A 20,274-nucleotide genomic window follows, 5' to 3' on the forward strand; every position below is an offset into this window, starting at 1 on the left:
GTTATTCTTATTATCTCTTATTTTTCTCCTTTTCTTGCAAGGAACTCTAGAAATATGAGAAGGAAGGAAAGCCATTTCCAGGGGGAATGGAGCCTCCTTTATCATCTGAAAACAGATTGCTGTAGAACAGATGTGGATTGTGAAATCTTTGTGGGGGGAGGGGGAAAATTATTTCAAATTGGCCTGGGCATGAGAACTGTCATGAAGCCGAGAAAGTGGTTGAAACACTGTAAACAGTCGATAATTATTATTAGCAATGTATCAAGTTGTGGGGAGCTGTCTGGCCTGGAGACCGCGGGGAATTTGGGCTCGATCCAGTGTTAATGATCTGGAAGCGAGTGTGAACTGTAATACTAGTATGGTCTAACAAGTTTCTTTCCATCACTGATTTCTCTCATTTAAGAAGCCTTATTGGCCGTGGGGAAGAAAACCCACAAGACAATATCCCATGGATGTTGTTGCTGAAAGTTTCTGTTAAGGCACTTTGGAACGGAGAGAGTTTTTTGAGGGGGAGCAAGGACAGGGGTGATATAGATAGAACAGTGTTTCTGAAACAGTTGGCTATGACCCACCAGTGTATCCTCAGCTACTTTCAGTGGGTCTCAGCCCCACAGCTTGCTCAGTATCTCCTCACTTGCCTTCCCAACCCCCTGGCTGAGACCCCGCCTTCCTGCAGACTGTCTTGCCAGGGTGGTGCATGCTCTAGTTATCTCCTGCTTGGACTACTGCAATGCGCTCTACGTGGGGCTCCCTTTGAAGCTTGGAAACTGCAATTAATTCAGAATGCGGCAGCTAGACCGGTGACTGGGAGTGGCCACCGAGACCATATAACACCGGTCCTCAAAGATCTTCATTGGCTCCCAGTACGTTTCCGAGCACAATTCAAAGTGTTGGTGCTGAAATTTTAAGTCCTAAATGGCCTCGGTCCTGTATACCTGAAGGAGCGTCTCCACCCCCATCGTTCTGCCCGGACACTGAAGTCCAGCGCTGAGGGCCTTCTGGCGGTACCCTCACTGAGAGAAGCCAAGTTACAGGGAACCAGGCAGAAGGCCTTCTCGGTAGTGGCACCTGCCCTGTGGAATGCCCTCCCAGCAGATGTCAAGGAATAAACAACTATTTTACTTTTAAAAGACAAATGGAGGTGGCCCTGTTTAGGGAAGTTTTTAATGTCTGATGCTGTATTGTTTTTAATATTCAGTTGGAAGCTGCCCAGAATGACTGGGGAAACCCAGCCAGATGGGTGGGGTATAAATATATTATTATTATTATTATTATTATTATTATTATTATTATTATTATTATTATTATGTGCAGGGCCTGCTCAACACACTTTGTAGCCTGAGGCAAAGAACAAGATGTTGCCTCTTCCCATTCCATGTATGCAAGCTGACCAGGTAGAACAGGTAGGACTTTAATTGAGAATACTACCTTGTGGGTGGTTGAACCGAATGACCATTGGGACCCCTTCCATCTCTACAATCCTATAACTCATGCAAAGAAGCATTCCCCATGTCCTCACAAAGAGCAAGATGGCGCAGAATTGGACATCACAGCTAGAACTGCTACCATAACAGTGAGGTAAAAAGGTAAAGGATCCCACCTGGGAGAAGAGACGGTGGAAGAGGACTGGAAAAAGTTTAAAAACTATTTACAAAAACACTATAAATTGCATGAATGTTAGGAGAATGCACGATTGAAAGAAACACGGCAGCAGTAATTTTATTGTAAGAAATATGAGAATAAGTGATGTTTAAGGAAATGATGAAATTTGAAGCAGTATTATGTTCAAGCTAAGCAGTTTAATTTATGATAAAATTGATTTAAAGTTGGAACATAATATTTGAGTTTTATAAAATAAGAATGGAAGTAAGGTAACAAATTGCTGTATACAACTATATGATTCAGAACGCAGGGAAGGGTGATGTGAGGAAGTCCAAAGATTATGAAAATATGATTTATGAATAATTTTACTTTATCTGTATTTTCTTTTTTCATTCTTTCTATATCTTACAATCTTACTTTGTTTTCTTTGTGTGTTATATGGTGATGGTATTTTTTATGTTTGGTGAAAAAACTGTAATAAATATCTTTTTTTTAAAAAAAAAAAGGTAAAGGATCCCTGGACGGTTAATTCCAGTCAAATCTGCTGCACGGATTCGAACTGTGAACCTTACACTTGGCAAACCCAAGAGGCTCAATGCTTCAGACCACATAACAGTAGCATCTAAATCACGATGGAACTGAGTGACTTCATCCTCTAAAGGATGGGTTGAATGGTCACAGCAAGCCTGTGCTGCCTGCATGGGTCTGTCTCCACCAGCAGGTAGGACCAGGTTTTGGATGACCCAGATAAAGCTACTCTGTACTCAAAACACTATAGGCAGTGAAGTAGGACTCTTTTGCTGTTCCTATTGCCCCATGGTAGTTGCAGTTATGTGCTATAACCCAGGCGTCCTCAACCTCAGCCCTCCAGATGTTTTGAGACTACAATTGCCATCATCCCTGACCACTGGTCTTGCTAGCTAGGGATCATGGGAGTTGTAGGCCAAAAACATCTGGAGGGCCAAGGTTTAACCAATGCTTGGTTGGTCTCACAGCAAAATCTGTGGTGCTCTAGTGTATAATTGTCCACAGTTCCCTAGAATTTTGGGGTACTTCTGCATAGAGAGCCAGTGTGGTGTAGTGGTTAAGAGTGGTAGACTCATAATCTGGTGAACCGGGTTCGCTTCCCCGCTCCTCCACATGCAGATGATGGGTGACCTTGGGCCAGTCACACTTCTTTGAAGTCTCTCAGCCCCATTCACCTCACAGAGTGTTTGTTGTGGGGGAGGAAGAAGGGAAAGGAGAATGTTAGCCGCTTTGAGACTCCTTAGGGTAGTGATAAAGCGGGATATCAAATCCAAACTCTTCCTCTCTTCCTCTTCATACCACAAAAAGCATGCCAATGCCACCCTCATGTTTCTCAGTCTTCTCTTCATTTCTGCCATTACGGGGCCGTTGAGTTTGGTTCTTGATTCAAGTTCATTTCATGTTTCCCTTCTTGACTCTTAGTCAACTGCTTGGAAATGTTTGCATAATCCAGGGGCAACTGGATAGCTCAGTTGGTTAGAGCACATTGCCGATAATACGAAGGCCACAGGTTTGATCCCCATGTGGGACAGCTGTATTTGCATTGCAGGGGGTTGGACTAGATGATCCTCAGGGTCCCTCTATGCTTCTATATAGCACAAAAAGAAACTTGCTCCCCCCACCAACAAAAATGGGAAAGTGGGGGGGGGGTTGCTTGGCACCTCCTTTGTAAATAAAGATAACCTTGCTGTTAGCAATAAGCAATAAGTATTGCTGTTTTTCCTTCATTGTACATTTGCTCTAGAAGGCAACACTGCAGAAATTTCAGGCAGGCTCTTTTCTCCGCTACAGATATCCCAGTGAACTGTTTGATATTGTCCACCCCAGTTTCATGCATGTGTAATGCGCTTATTTCAGAAGCCAAGATGGTCCCGGAGAGGTCCAGAGCGGATCCTGCACACCCACTTTTGACCTGCCCCTGATTCTTCCCTGGCGTGGAGAATGAGAGATTCTGCCTTTCCCAGTAGCTCAGCTTCCCTCTGGCACATTATGAATGAAGAGTGGGATGATGCCACTTCAAATTATTTATGACCAAAGCTTCGTATCAGCAGTGACCTGCCTCATTTCAGAGCTGCCTTGCAGCCAGCGCTCGAGTCCATCCAATTAGCCAGACAACAGAGAAGCCAGAGGACAGCAAGACAATTTGGCAATTAGCCTAACCAAGGCAGGTCAAATCATCCCCCCACTGCCCCCACTCCTCTTCCTTTAACCCTCGAGAAATTTCCTAGGTAACCTGAAGGGGAAAACCATAAAAAGGCTCATTCTTGCTGAAACCTTTCAAGTGAATTAGATTTCTGATGTGTAAGTACTGTACACACAACCCAAAAGACTTCTCGGACGGCATAGAGGCCCTTTCTCCTCTTTTAATTTAAAAGGGTGAAGCAGAGGGGCAATTGTTTGCAAGAGAAACTGTTTCTTGCACGTTCATGAGAAGGAACCCTTTTATGATGCTGCATGAAGAAAAGAAAAATGTTTATGGTGTTCCATGTGGAAAATCCAAAGCTGATTCCCATTTTTATTTTTATTTTTGTACTGGCAGGACCAGATCCAGGGTGAGCGGTTTTCAGGCTTGTGGGATCTCATTTCTCTTTTTTTCTGAAACATTCAGATGCACTAACCAGAGAGCCAAGTGCAAAACAGTGGCTCAGGTGGGCAGATGTGCGGTCGGAACATGCGCCTCTGAGAGCATGCCCAGTCCAGGGATTTCTAATCAGCCCCAGAACCAAGTCCACAAATCTTTTCATTCAAAAATCTGATCCTGGCCCCTGCCTCCTTCCCACCCCAGACATTCACCCCCTAGCAATGAAAATTAGAGGTGGGGTTTTGGAGACCAAGTCCTATGAGGGGCTATTGAAAGTGATGGATATATTCAGGCTGGGGAAGGGAAGATTAAAGGAAGACATAGGGACCCAAGAAGCTGCAATTTACCAAGTCATGGCATATCTAGCCCAGTAATGTCTACACTGGCTGGCAGCAACTCTCCAGGGTTTGGGGCAAGGCTATCTCCCAGTCTTATCTGGAGGCACCTGGTAGTCTTACATGACAGAGTTCTTCAACTACTGAAAGAGCTGGCTGGCAGCCCTATCCTCTTTTGCTCCAGAGTGCAGGATGGGAACCAATGGGTGGAAATTGCAGAGAAGCAGATTTTAGCTCGACAATAGGAGAAACTTTATAATGGTAAATGTTGTTAGGCAAGGGAACAGACTACACTGGAAGGTGATGCTCTCATCTTCACTGGCGATATTGGAGGTGAAGCTAGATGGCTTTCTGTCTGGGCTGATGCAGTTGCACCCTGCATTGAGAAAAGGGTTGGACTAGATGACCCTCAGGCTCCCATCCTGCTCAATTCTATTACTCTCATGATCTATAGAAATTGCATAAAGGTAAAGGTAAAGGGACCCCTGACCATTAGGTCCAGTCGTGACCAACTCTGGGGTTGCGGCGCTCATCTCGCTTTATTGGCCGAGGGAGCTGGTGTACAGCTTCTGGGTCATGTGGCCAGCATGACTAAGATGCTTTTGGCGAACCAGAGCAGTGCATGGAAACACCGTTTACCTTCCCACCGGAGTGGTACCTATTTATCTACTTGCACTTTGACGTGCTTTCAAACTGCAAGGTTGGCAGGAGCAGGGACCGAGCAATGGGAGCGCACCCCGTCGCGGGGATTCGAGCCGCCGGCCTTCTGATCGGCAAGTCCTAGGCTCTGTTGTTTAACCCACAGCACCACCCGCGTCCCATAGAAAATACATACTTGGGGTCAGTTTGACCTGCTAGTTTTATTTGCACAGAGGGGGTCGTTCTGAGAAGGGGAATGGATTAAAAAACAAAATGCATCCCTTTGCCTAAAACGGTCCTGTCCCGTAAAAGTTCTATCAATTGCCTAAACTGCATGAGCAATATTTGCAAAGCTAATGGCCGTCCCAGGGGGTGGGGAGAGCACCCATGAAATGGGAGAACTGGGACCCATAAAAGCATAGAGCTTGAAGGAAATCTGCAGAGACAGTAATTGAGCCTTGGTCAGCCAGCAATAATCAAGGTCATTACAGAACATGCAGTGAGTGTCAAGTGGATCCCCTAATATTTATGGCCGTACAAGCTGGGTGAGTGTACGCAGCAATTGCCTTTCTGCTTTACGAGGGCCATATAGCACTGACAGGCCATGGGAGAGAGAGAGCAAGGCAAAAAAATTGGTCCAAATTGCCACCAAGGTAGAGCAAAGTGTTATAAAAGAGGAAATTATTCGGACTCCATCCATGCTGGCATGTTTGTGTTTCCTAACCTGTAAGTTCGCCAGGCCTCGTTCTGGCATCCTCCTGCACCACAGCAAAAGCTGTTGCTTAAATTTATGCCCTGCTAGACTTCTAAGCGGCCAGCAAAGTATAAAAAACAGTCACACAAATGCATTGTGGGAAATTCAGGGCAGATAAAAGGAAGCACGCCTTCGCTCAGTGCTATGGAACTATGGAACTCATTCCCTCAGGAGGCAGCAATGGGGGAAATAGGGACATTCCAGGATCAAATCAGGGTGGCGCTGTGGGTTAAACCACAGAGCCTAGGACTTGCCGATCAGAAGGTTGGTGGTTCGAATCCCCGCGACGGGGTGAGCTCCCATTGCTCGGTCCCTGCTCCTGCCAACCTTGCAGTTTGAAAGCACGTCAAAGTGCAAGTAGATAAATAGGTACCACTCCGGTCGGAAGGTAAACGGCGTTTCCATCCACCTAGCAGTTTGAAAGCACGTCAAAGTGCAAGTAGATCAATAGGTACCGCTCTGGCGGGAAGGTAAACGGCGTTTCCGTGCACTGCTCTGGTTTGCCAGAAGCGGCTTAGTCATGCTGGCCTCATGACCCGGAAGCTGTACGCCGGCTCCCTCGGCCAATAAAGCTTTACCTTTACCTTTACTGATGTAGAAGGCACTCCAGGGAAGCTGGAGAAGACAAGGACAGAATGGGAAGAAAGAGCTGTGAGTGGAGAGGGTCCTTTCCCCATTCTCTGGGTCCCCTGGGAAACGCAACAAACCTGCTGCACCTGGAACTGGATGTGGAGAGAGAAGTTGAATGGGACACAGCTGTGAGTAGCTTGAGGACGTACCATCCACTGTGGACCAGCCCATAAAATGCAACTCAGGCATAAGAGACTAGGGTGATGCCTGCTGTTATCAGGAACTCTTCTCGTAGTGAGTGTGCTGAGAGTTTGCTTGGACCCTGGGTGAGAATCTGGAGGCTGAGAGGGAGCGTGTGTCAGAAGGAAAATGAATGGTTATCAGTAACTTTAATAATAATAATATTTATTACTTATACCCCACCCATATGGCTGGGCCTCCCCAGCCACTCTGGGCGGCTTCCAACAGGATATTAAAAACACAGTAAAAGGTCAAACATCAAAAACTTCTCTAAACAGGGCTGCTTTGTTTTTTATTTCCTTGACTTTGCATTAATGCGACATTTTTATATGTAACCATGTAGCTTTTGAAATATTTGTGTTTAAGTTGTCTGTTGTGGCTTCAGTTTTCTGTTCACCCCTTAGAGATAGTTTAAAATACATTAAGTTTTCTGTTCACCCCTTAGAGATAGTTTAAAATACATTAAGCGGTATATAAATTAAACCATCACCATCATTAGAGTACAATGATACCTCTGCCTACAGCAGCAGAAGACCTTATGCCAAGTTGTCTGAGACAGACAACAGGGGAAGGCTGCCACCTTCTTAGCTTATCATCTTGACCAAGACATTTAGCTGGCTGCTGTCAGCAACAGAATTCTAGGCTAGAGAAATCTGTGTCTGATCAAAACTTTTTTAAAAAAATGTTCTAATGTTCTTAGACTTGTCCATCTGCACACACCTGCCTTTACAACACACACACACACACACACACACACACACACACACCGCTGTCCCAGAATGTGTGAAGCACCCCTTGAACGTAATATGTCTTTATCCCAATGTGTATGCAAAGCACACAATGTACAATCTTTTTTTATTATTTGTTTCAGTTCATGTCAGACAAGTAATGACTGAGGCCTTGGTTATATGTAGGAGGCTCACTGCAATCACATCTATAGATGATTGCATTTTTTTCCTCTCGTTGCAGTCTTCCTGACCTATCCCCCCCCCCCAGTTCGATATAAAAAAAGGAAGAAAATGAAGGAGAGAGAGAGAGAGAGAGAGAGAGAAGAAAGATGGATGCTTCTTTTAAGTTTTGAGTCAAGGTTGTGATATACAAGCTGCAGTGACATGGTGGTTTATTCCATTTCTCTGTTTCCCTGTTAATTTCTGCATTATATCTGAGCTATAGCATGACGTACAATACATTTCTGGAAATCTAATGGAATATAGCACAAGTTTAACACTCATTTCTCTGTTATCTGATTGCAGAAATAATCCACTTGCAGCCCCTTTAACCCAGAAAAATCACAGGAGTAAAGTGACAAAATCTGGGACTTTATACCATTATTTCCTGCTGTTTTCGTGGGGAATTCACAGGGGAACAGAAGCATACATGTGTGGAAGTAGTGGGGGACTAGCGATGTTCCTCACTGACGTTCGTTGTGGTGCCACACAATGCCCAATGGATGCTTTTGAATTATGGTGCTGGAGGAGACTCTTGAGAGTCCCAAGGACTGCAAGAAGATCAAACCTATCCATTCTGAAGGAAATCAGCCCTGAGTGCTCACTGGAAGAACAGATCCTGAAGCTGAGGCTCCAATACTTTGGCCACCTCATGAGAAGAGAAGACTCCCTGGAAAAGATCCTGATGTTGGGAAAAATGGAGGGCACAAGGAGAAGGGACGACAGAGGACAAGATGGTTGGACAGTGTTCTCGAAGCTACCAACATGAGTTTGACCAAACTGCAGGAGGCAGTGGAAGACAGGAGTGCCTGGCGTGCTCTGGTCCATGGGGTCACGAAGAGTCGGACACGACTAAACGACTAAAGAACAACAACATTCTTCTGAATGCCAGTTTCTGGGAGTCTAAGGTGGGGAGAGCACTGTTACCACATCCTTGTGGGATTCCCATAAGCACTGGTTGGCCTCTGCTTGACAACAAAATGGTGGATTTGGCTGGCCTTTGGCCTGGTCCATCAGGCTTTTCTTCTGCTCACATAACCAAACCCTACTTGAACAGTGCATAGCATTATTTTTTCCTGTGGAAATTATACCAATTATTTCTCAATTTGCATCTCTGTATAATATTAGCCTATGGAAGTAGTATATATATTTGTTCCCTCCTTCATCCATGATTTGGGTGGACACCAGCTCCCTCAACCATTCCTCATACGGCTTTGTTTCCTTTTTTAAAATACATTTCTATAGTTTTTAACATATTAATTAACATTCATACAACAGAACTTCTCATCTTATACAATATTTTTTGGACTTCCGTCAACACCTCTGATGATTTTCTGTTCTTATCACTTATTATGCATTTCTTAATTTCATATTACCTTTAATTATCTTTAACTAACAATTCTCTTCATTATCTTTTTTTGCAATATTTCAAAGAATACAGCTTACATAACTTCTTGCAAACCTACTAGCGGAATCTGTTCATCACAATTACTTTTCAAATAGTCCGTAAATTTACTCCAATCTTCTGAGAATCTCTGGTCCAGCAGGTTTCGAATCCTTCCTGTTAGTTTATCTAATTCTACATAGTCCATCAGTTTCATCCTCCATTCTTCTTTTGTTGGTAATTCTTCTTCTGCGTTAGTATGACGCAGTCAAATAATAATAATAATAATAATAATAATAATAATAATAATAATAAAATTGTCTAGTAGCACCTTATAGACCAACTAAATTTGTTCTGGTATAAGCTTTCGTGTGCATGCACACTTCTTCAGATACTTCAGATACTCTCCTCATAAATATTAAAATATTTTCCATTCACCCCTTTTAGTGCTCAAATGCATGGCTTTTGCAATGGAAAAGGAACCCAACCCAAGAGGTCCTTTCATTAACTTTAGCCCCATTCATACCAGGGATTGGAGTTTCAGGGCAGTTGGCCAGCATTTTCAAGCCGCTGTAGGAAAACCACCTTGATATTGCTGGAGAGAGCCTTCCCTCCACAATCAGCCTATGAGACAAACAAAACAAAGTACATTTTTCTGTACCTGGAGAGAAGCAAAATGATATCTTTTGACAGGGGCTGGCTGCTTGTTACCGGGATGCTAAATAAGCATATACAAGAGAGACCTGGAAGCTTTGGTTCAACTTTCAGGTTCTGCAAATGAAGGCTTACAGTGCATTGTCTGCCAGAAATTACCCACAAAGCTCAGCTCTTCTGAGATCCCTTTGCCATGTAGCGGCGAGCCCCTGTTGAAATCAATACATTTTCCATGGTTTCTGCTTGTCCACTGGCTATTATTTTTTTTCCTGGTTTTATTTTGCTTAGCAGTTTCAGCTGCATCAATACATTCAAACTGCTCGTAGGCCTAATTGTAGTAGCTATAATCAGATTCCCCCCCCTTTCTTTCCCCCAGGTCTACCACTCTGGCTGGCAAGGTTACACAGTCCCGAGTTACAGAGAAAGGAATATGCTGTCATGAGCCACTTCGGTCTGAGAGCGCATTATTCTTTTCAATGCGGCGACACCCACACATGCAAGCCCATTCCCACCCCTTCTCAGCTTCTGTGCATTATTCCCGGGCATAAAGACAGAGGCGTACACACAGGGGAGGATTTGTTAGGCTTATATAATTATTGCGGGATTCAGAAGGTACATTTAGCAGCCATTAAGCTTGAGACATGAAGCAACAGGAAGAAAAGAAATGCCAATAATATCTACCCACTCAATTTTGGGCTGTTCTGAACTGTTCTATCTTGAAAGGCAGGGGAGGAGGTCATAGCTCAGGCTTGATCTACAGATGCAGCAGAATGAGGTGGGAGAGCAGAATACAGATGAGCAATTCTACACTCCTGGATGCCTGAATGTGGCAAAAACTGCCTGCATGTGGAAATCTAGCACATCAGCGAGAACCATTCTAGCACCCACTCGCTGTGTTGGTGGAGGCTCTGTCATGTGAATAATGCAGGGAGAAGGTGGAAGGACAGAATACAGTAGTACCCCAGGTTACAGATGCTTCAGGTTACAGACGCTTCAGGTTACAGACTCCACTAACCCAGAAATAGTACCTCAGGTTAAGAACTTTGCTTCAGGATGAGAACAGAAATCACGCAGCGGCAGTGCGACAGCAGTGGGAGGCCCCATTAGCTAAAATGGTACCTCAGGTTAAGAACAGACCTCCGGAACGAATTAAGTTCTTAACCTGAGGTACCACTGTGCAGGCAAGGGATTCCACAGTCTTGATTGCTTGCATATGCTAAAAACTCCCCACATACAAAAATATAGCACATCAGCTCTTCCTCAAGTGGCCCTGTGTGACACACCATACATTTAAAGCCCTGTTATATTGCTTTAACAGCCATGGCCTCTCCCAAAGAACTCTGGGAGCTGTAGTTTGTTAAGGTGCTGAGAGTTGTCATAAGACCCCTGTTCCCTTCATGGGACTACAATCCCCAGAATTCCCCATGAGGAGGGCTTGTTAAACCACTCTAGGAATTGTACACATTGTTTGGTTATGGAACTGCATTGCAAAAATTCAGAGGAATGTGAATTTTGAAGGATAGTTGTGTTTTGGGTCAGAAAGTGTGAATTAGGTAGTTTCTCACTAAAACGCAAGCAAAATTGAATTAATCCCCCACCCACAGACTAGCCTGGAAAAGGTTTTATTTTTCTCTTGTTATTGTTGCCCCACGTGCCAGAGTCCTTTGGATTCAGCTACTGACCTGATTGACACCCCAGGTGGACTTACTTTTTACTTGGGTGACATCCCAGAAAGCAGGATGTTTGCTGTTACCCTGCATACGTCCTAACTCACGCAGAGGCTCTTTCTTGTGAGAAAGAGATCAGCCACGGACCCAATGCTCAGGTGTGATTATTCAGGAGCAGGGCAAGAGGTTCAGAACTGGACAGAAGCAACGAAGATGTCCCAACAAGTTTCCTTACCTTTCCCACCAAGCTTTTGAAGACCATACAGTGGTACCTCGGATTAAGTACTTAATTTGTTCCAGAGATCCGTTCTTAATCTGAAACTGTTCTTAACCTGAAGCACCACTTTAGCTAATGGGACTCCTGCTGCCGCCGCGCCATCACCACACAATATCTGTTCTCATCCTCTGTAACCCAAGGTACCACTGTATTTGCTTGTGAGGCTCTATTGCCTGGTGGGAATGTTGAGCTTTCAAGTGTATACGCCAGGCAAAAAAAGCTGCACCTTCCTGTTCTGTCGCCTGTTCAACATCACTCATCAGCTGATCAAATGCCCTAGGGGGCATCCACCACTCAGGCTTTCTCCTCTGCAGGAGGGTAGAGAAGAAGAAGAAGAGTTTGGATTTGATATCCCGCTTTATCACTACCCTAAGGAGTCTCAAAGCGGCTAACAATCTCCTTTCCCTTCCTCCCCCACAACAAACACTCTGTGAGGTGAGTGAGGCTGAGAGACTTCAGAGAAATGTGACTAGCCCAAGGTCACCCAGCAGCTGCATGTGGAGGAGCGGGGACGCGAACTTGGTTCACCAGATTACGAGTCCACCGTTCTTAACCACTACACCACACTGGCTCAGACACAGCCAGAGTCAGGGAAGAATGGGGAGAAACCCCCTCCTCATAGCCATGATTCAGCAGCCCACTCTGTTTCTTCCTCCTCTGACTGAGCTGGCCAGCCAAACCTGACCCCAACAGTGCTGTGGGGCTCATGACACATGCCTTAGACCAAGACAGATTGATTTGTGTAGTTCAGTACTGTCTACACCAGGGTTTCCAAAACATGGGTCTCTAGCTGTGTTCAGACTGCAATTCCCATCATCCTTGACCACTGGTCCTGCTAGCTAGGGATGATGGGAGCTGTAGTCCAACAGTTGGGAAAACACTGGTCTACAAGCAGTGACTCTCCAGGGATTCTGGCAGAGGTTGAACCGTGGACCTTCTGCTTGCAAGTCTGATGCCCTACCACTGAGATGTGGCCCTTCCCCATGACAAACCACTACTTGGCACAACAGACACTCCATCCTATTTTCTCATGTCCAAGTATCAAACCCAAAAGCTCTCGAGCTGCCTGCAATATATATTGGTGTGTGTGTGCATGCCAATTAGCAACAAGTAGGAGAAGCCGTAGATAGAATCAGGTCAACAGCACCTGAGGAGAGGCTAATCTTCCTAGCTCCTGGCTGTTTGGGTGGGAGGTCTGATTATCTTTGTGACAAAGCCTTGGGTTCACTCCTGTGTAGACAAAGACCCCCGAGGCGATTCTTGGCCCCTGCAGTGAAGTAAATGACTCCCTGCTTAAGTGGGGGCAGTTAGTGTGTGTGTTAGAACCTGCTCTCTGGTCCACTGGCATCAACCGGTCCTCTGCCTCTGTTGAAGCTAATGTGGTCCATGTTGGTGTTTTCACCGCAGCAAGAACAAAGAGAGCTTGGGCTTGATGCTGGCTTAGGGTGAAAGCTGTTGTTGGTCCCAATTAGTGCAGCCAGCTTGCATCCCCTTAATAAGTGTATCCCAGGCAAACAATAAATTTTTAATACAGCCTCTCTTCATCTTACTGTTGGTTGTCCTGTCTGCCCCATCATTAGTCTCATTCCACTGCTTGGATTTCACTGTGAACTGGAGGCAGAATATACAAAACTTCCACCTTTTGTGTGTGTGTGTGTGTCTTGCCTTTCTTTAAAGAGACAAAGAGCCCTTCCCCAGATGTGAGTTAAATAGTCGTGATGAAGCTCTTTTTCCTGCAGGGTTTATATCCCCAAGATCTCTCCCTCTCTCTCTCTAACTATCAGATGGCTGGCAGTGAAAATCAATGTGCCTCAAGGAAATTTTATTTATTCCCTTCTTGCTCCCTTCCCTCCCACCCTCCCAAATACAAAGGGACACTGTAGCCAATATCTCTTGCAATAAATTTAATTCGGGCTTTTTTTTTGCAGGGCCTGACAGCGAGCCCAAGAAGGAGGAGAGCCCTGCGTGAGACCCAGAGGCCTTTTCTTCCCACTTTGTCTGCGTTACACCGGATTACATTGAGGTGTGTTATTTTACATCACAGCATGCTGGAAATCGGCGTGAAGCGAGGCAGTGGGGCCGAAGAGAACACGGGAACATGCAAAATCCCAAATAAAAGAAAGATTTGCTAGAACTGCCATCTGCTCGGCACTTCCTGGCACTTCTGGCTTCTTCGTTTCTTGCAAGCTCCATCTGTGTAAAGAATAACCACCTGGCTTTTCTCTTTTGTAAGTGACAACAGATATAAGTTCAGTCAAGTGGGGAACAAAATTCTTTAAATCAAAAGTTCCTGGAGCGTTTCCAGCTGGGCACTGTTCACTGGGGTATATAATAATAATAATAATAATAATAATAATAATAATAATAATAATAATATAGGAGGGAGAGATTCTGCAGCAAGTATCAAGCTTGATTACATTTCCGTAAGTTCAACTTGACTTCCTTGTTGCAATTTTTAAACACTGTTCTGTGGCACAAGATGTGTGTTCAAAGTGTTTAGGAACACCAGTAAGCTAACCCTCACTCCCAAACTCAGCTGGCCACCATTTTAAGGATGTGTATTTTTTTAAAAAAAGATGATTGTGCATAAGTGCGAACTTAATAAATTACATACTTGGGGGTGTTTTGTGGCTTGGCAACTCTGGTACGCTGGTGCAAGTGGACAAAAAAGGGATGCTTCCAGGGACTTTGATGTGGGGTGGGAGATTCAAGTGTGTCCTGGAAATTTAGGTTTGTGTAATTCAAGTGGATCAAAACGCTCTATCACCCTAGTGCATGGGTAGGCAAACTAAGGCCTGGGGGCCAGATCCAGCCCAATTGCCTTCTAAATCCGGCCCGCAGACAGTCCGTGAATCAGCATGTTTTTACATGAGTAGAATGTCTTCTTTTATTTAAAATGCATCTCTGGGTTATTTGTGGGGCATAGGAATTTGTTCATTTCCCCACCAAAAAAATATAGTCCGGCCCCCCACAGGATCTGAGGGACGGTGGACCAGCCCCCTGCTGAAAAAGTTTGCTGACGGCTAGTGCAACTAATACAATATTTTTTAAAATGACTTCTGGCAGTTACAAAAGCAACAGAAAAAAGCTTTAAAAAGTATAGGATGAATGAATAATGGGAAGACGTATAAAACATCCTGCAAGCAAATCAAGGCCAATGCTTCTTGTTGCATAACTTCCTGGCAAACCAATCAGAATGAACCTTCAATAAGGACATCTGATCCCCTGTGCTTCTGTCATGTCTAAAGAACTTTACCATTGTCAACACCCTTTGCATTCTACAGAGCGCATTTCAAGTAGATCACTCGCCTTATCTCACCAGTCCTAACAAGTGTTCTGAAAGTTAGGTCAGTGTTACAGTGGTACCTCAGGTTACATACGCTACAGGTTACAGACTCTGCTAACCCAGAAATAGTGTTTCAGGTTAAGAACTTTGCTTCATGAGAACAGAAATCGTGCTCCGGCGGTGCAGCGGCAGCAGGAGGCCCCATTAGCTAAAGTGGTGCTTCAGGTTAAGAACAGTTTCAGGTTAAGAACGGACCTCTGGAACGAATTAAGTACTTAACCTGAGATACCACTGTATTACCCTGGCTGTAAAAAATAAATAAAATATGCAATCAAAATTGAGGGGAAGAGGAATAAGCGATTAAGCAAGGCAATCTTTGGGAATTTCGTAGGTGTTTGGATTGCTAGGCTTGGCAATAGATCTGAGAGCACGGGGACTGGAGTAAAGGCAACTTAAGTTACAAAGGCTTTAATGGTCTCCTAAGGAAGGAGGAGGCAGTGCGAGTCCTTAGAGCTGCTGGCAAAATAGTGTGCATGGTGACAGCAGCAAGCAGACAGACAGATCTGCAAATGTGTTGGACAGCATTATAGAAGATACTGCAGACAGGGGCTTGAAGCCAATAAAGGTGCCCATGTGAATTCATGGTGACATTGGTCACGGCTCACACTCTAATATGCAAGTCACCTACTTTTTACTACACCCCAAACAGATCGCAGAAAGAGAATACAATTTTGCTGCTCCAGTGGGCTTTTAAAGGGTAAACGACAGCCTTTTGGTCTTCATCACTGGACGTTTAAAATGTCCTCCTTCAATGGTCTTGCAAGTTGTGCTTGAGCGCATTCTGAGTCAGACGATTGGTCTCTCTAGTCTGGTGATGCCTTATGTGACTGACAATGGGTCTCTAAGGTCTCAGGCAAGTGGTTTGGCCAACCCTGCTAGTCAAGGTCCTCCTAACAGCAGATTGAACCTGGGGCCTTCTGTGTTCGAAGTTCTGTCACAAAGTTGTGATTCCTCTTCAGTGTAGCAGTATTACAGTAGTGGGGAAGCAGAGGCCCTCAAGATATTTGATGGATTACAACTCCTATTATCCCTGACCATCAGCTATGTTGGATGGGATGGATGGGAGTTGGAGTCCTACAACATCTGAAGGACCACTGGTTCCCCTGTGTTATATACAGAGTCAGATTATATAGACCTGTGTATATAGTGTATATACAGAGTATATAGACTCAAGTGCTGCCTTCTCCAACTAACAGTGGCCTTCTGGGAAGAGGGGCCTGTTCTAGCTCAGCAGACATCGTTCCTTCTTTTTATTTTATTTTATTAAATTTCAAGAAACAGGGTATTAGCAAAAGCATAACATTACCAAGGCAATTTTAGCAAAGTCGTTCATATCAATTGTATCATTCAGGACATGTACTCTCTTACTTAGTTTCTCAGATAAAGCAATTTTCCATACTTCTTCTTTCCATTGTGTGAAATGTAGATGACCAAGTCCTTTACAATTTTTTGCTTTGAGCAATCATGCTGCTACAAGAAGAAAAGTGATAAGTGGTAGGTTCCTTGTACAATAATTTAAGTTGAGTATCTTTAAAAGTTGTTAAGAAACCTAGGCATGTGTTGCATGGGACGTGCTATTTTGTAATTTTGCTTATTTCTGCAAATACCCTTTTTGAAAATGACTGCACTAGTTCACATTGTCCACCATTTTTGGAAAGTCATGCCAATTACCTTTCACCCTTTCCAACATTCTGCAGAGAATGTTTTGTCTATATAGATGACTCTTATCAGGTAAAACACTTTATTTCAAATTCAACAGTTAAATCTCAAGCAATTAGACCATTGACACCATTTGAAAACCTGATTTTGAATATGAACAGCCCACCCAAATTATAAATTTTATACAAAATATTTACCTGACCTAGCCAATGTTCAGCTATTAAACAAATTTGGAGAAAGGACTTTGGTATCAAAATTGAAGAAGCAGATTGGAATAGTATATGGATTAAAAAAACCCCACTGCACTAAAATCAACATAAAGCTGTATTAGAGAAAATGCTTTTAAATTTTACATTAATGACATTTTACATCTGTAAGACTCAGCTGATCTTTTTAAGTGGGCATGTGTAGAACTGTACTAGGGACTCCTGCTTACCAAGGATATGGGTTTACCCCACTAGGGAAGGACAAATCTTAGAATCATAGAATCATAGAGTTGGAATAGACCACAAGGGCCATCGAGTCCAACCCCCTGCCAAGCAGGAAACACCATCAGAGCACTCCTGACATATGGTTGTCAAGCCTCTGCTTAAAAACCTCCAAAGAAGGAGACTCCACCACGCTCCTTGGCAGCAAATTCCACTGTCAAACAGCTCTTACTGTCAGGAAGGTCTTCCTAATGTTTAGGTGGAATCTTCTTTCTTGTAGTTTGGATCCATTGCTCCGTGTCTGCTTCTCTGGAGCAGCAGAAAACAACCTTTCTCCCTCCTCTATGTGACATCCTTTTATATATTTGAACATGGCTATCATATCACCCCTTAACCTTCTCTTCTCCAGGCTAAACATGCCCAGTTCCCTTAGCCGTTCCTCATAAGGCATCGTTTCCAGGCCTTTGACCATTTTGGTTGCCCTCCTCTGGACACGATCCAGTTTGTCAGTGTCCTTCTTGAACTGTGGTGCCCAGAACTGGACACAGTACTCCAGGTGAGGTCTGACCAGAGCAGAATACAGTGGCACTATTACTTCCCTTGATCTAGATGCTCTACTATTCAATTGCAGCCCAATTCCAGTTTCCTATTTTTATTTCATTTTAGCTCCCACATTTCCACATCAGTTTGTAATTTTTTTAAAAAAAAACTACCAACATTCTAGTTCACATTTCTTCTAATATACACATTTGTGTATGCTATGTTCCCTAATATGTACATTTTCCTTTTCTTTTTTGAAAGCAACATTTCTGTAATATATTGAAGTTTCATATGTTGTGTTCCCCAATTAAGGCCCATGTTCCCTTATCATATGCATTTTTGCTTGGTTGGAGGACTGCATGGCAAATGATGGGCAAGTGCAAATGTTGAAAGACAGCTGCATCGTGGTTCTCATATTGTTTCAAGAAGCGGGAATTAGGTAGGTTTATATTAAAATGCAAACTGAGCTGTACTTCCACCCATCCACTGAGATCCAGCACTTCTCCCCTCCCCTCATTTTTTCATTAGGGAAAGAAAAGAGGGGAATAACTCAAGAATCAAGTAAGTAAAATAACATTTCAAAAATGTGGATTATGGGGGTTAGCTAGGCTGGGTTGAATCTACTTTCTGGAGTTTGCTTGCCCTTTCAAATGTGATCATAGCCTTACAACCCTACAGCCCCTCAGTTCTCATTGCAACAATTCTGCCCCCACTTTCCTTCTCTCTCTCTCTCTCTCTCTCTCTCTCTCTCTCTCTCTCTCTCTCTGTCCCTCAAGATTCCCTCCTCCAGATTCCCTCCTGCTTGGAGAACATTACTTAGATTGATGGCAGCTTTCATATTAACTATAAGCCCTTTTAATTACACTGCCTGTGGAATTTATTTCTGTAAATTAAAACGCTCCTCTGCACCGTTTGACTTTATGCCTGCAAGAAATGATAGCGCTCAAGTTGTTTTATACTGAGTCACCCCAAAGGGCAATTAGAGTTTCCGTGGACATACAGAAGTGCAGGATTGAGCCAAAAATCTGACCTGGCTCTGCTGACACTCCTATAACCCCTTCTCCACTAGCCCCTGCTGTACAGATAGAGAAACCTCAAAACAGCTCCCGTGTTAAAACTCATTTTCCCCCTTCCTTCCTAGTCATTGTTCTCCAGCCCTTCCAGCATTAGCTGATATTCTTCCTCTGGACTCCTTGGGCTTAGATTTATTATTCTTACAGCGATGGCGTCGAATTCCACTTGAAATCAATTAGCACAGGTGCTCTGAGATGAATGTTCAGGCTTGGAAAAAAGGTGATGAAAACATACCATTTAAATAGAAATCAATTTTCCTTTCATGTATTTCTTCCTAGCTGCTGACCCAAAATTAATAGTTTTTAGATATTTGTGTGCAAAGAGAAGATTCCTCTCTCGCAAAGCGCTTTTATTTATTATTTAGGGCATTGGTAGCCCGCCTTTCCTCCAAGAGCTCTCAGGGGGTTGTGTTTGTGGTTCTCCCTCTCCCTGGTTTATCCTCGCTAACAACCCTGGGAGGTTAGGTTAGGCTGAGGCGCAGGGTCTGACCCAAGGTCACCCAGGAAAATTCCTGGCTGAGTGGGGACTAGAACCCTGGTCTCTCAGGTCTTAGTCCAGCATGTTAACCACTACACCACACTGGCTGCTGTGCCCTCCTCCCATCTCATTCCTATCTAAATGTGGCCCTCCAGGATTCTCTATGTGGCTCTTGGAACCCTCCTCAGACCACACACCATTCCCAGGCACACCTTCTCTCCCCCCGTGATGCTGCCCACATACCTTGCTTCATGCCCTCCATGAGTGAACTCAACCAGCTGGAAAGCCAGGATATTTATTGCCTTGAAGGAGGATGAAGAGCTCTGTGGGAACAAGGAAACCTCAGAGCTTTGCGTGGTTGGAATGTAGCCTGCTGAACCAAATGGAAGCCATGTCCTTTGAACTGCCCACTTTTGCCTTTGGCCACTTGCTTGTAGCCCCTCGAGATGGAAAAGGTTCTCCACCCCTGACGCAGAGGCTGGAGGACCACTGTTGGCATCCATCTGTCTCAAGAGACAATGGAGTGCACCTCCAAGGGTGAAGTCACACCGCTGCTGTTAGAAGCACCGAAGTGATTTGTCTGGGGCGCAAGCCTGGGCAGTGTGTATGGAGGTCCTTGGCTGCCCAGACAACAAGACCCCCCACTCTTGGCCTTGATGGTGTGGTCCAAAGGAAAGCAGAGCACCAGCTTTGCTGTAGGAAATCCCAGAAGGAGGTGTGCAAGGCTCCATCCAACTGCCTTAGGGACTCCAGATTTGTGTAGGGTTTATTCCTGAGCCTTTTCTTCCTAGCCATGACTGCTTAAAGTGGTGCCATAGTGGCCATTTTTGGAACTGCCATTGCTTCCCTCCAAGAATGTGGGGAACTAGAATCTGGTGGTAGCATCGAGACTTCCCTCTAGGGCAGCGGTTCTCAACCTGTGGGTCCCCAGATGTTGTAGGACTACAACTCCCATCATCCCTGAGCTCTGGCCTTGTTAGCTAGGGGTGATGGGAGTTGTAGTTCAACAACATCGGGGACCCACAGGTTGAGGAAGGTTGCTCTAGGGGATGCCTAGCACCCCTTGCAGAAAG

The 20,274-nt window shown here is 44.4% G+C and overlaps 1 long non-coding RNA gene across 1 annotated transcript in view; it reads right to left on the reverse strand.

The window, feature by feature from the left end:
• Positions 1-8,378: 8,378 nt before the first annotated feature.
• Positions 8,379-20,274, reverse strand: part of LOC310689135 — a 63,904-nt gene continuing 52,008 nt past the window's right edge. The window contains exon 2 of the long non-coding RNA XR_014517355.1: positions 8,379-8,576. This is a non-coding gene — a long non-coding RNA (uncharacterized lncRNA). The remainder of the gene's footprint in view (positions 8,577-20,274) is intronic.

The sequence above is a fragment of the Podarcis liolepis genome (assembly GCF_965112155.1).
Source record: "Podarcis liolepis genome assembly, chromosome: 11".
NCBI lineage: Eukaryota > Metazoa > Chordata > Lepidosauria > Squamata > Lacertidae > Podarcis > Podarcis liolepis.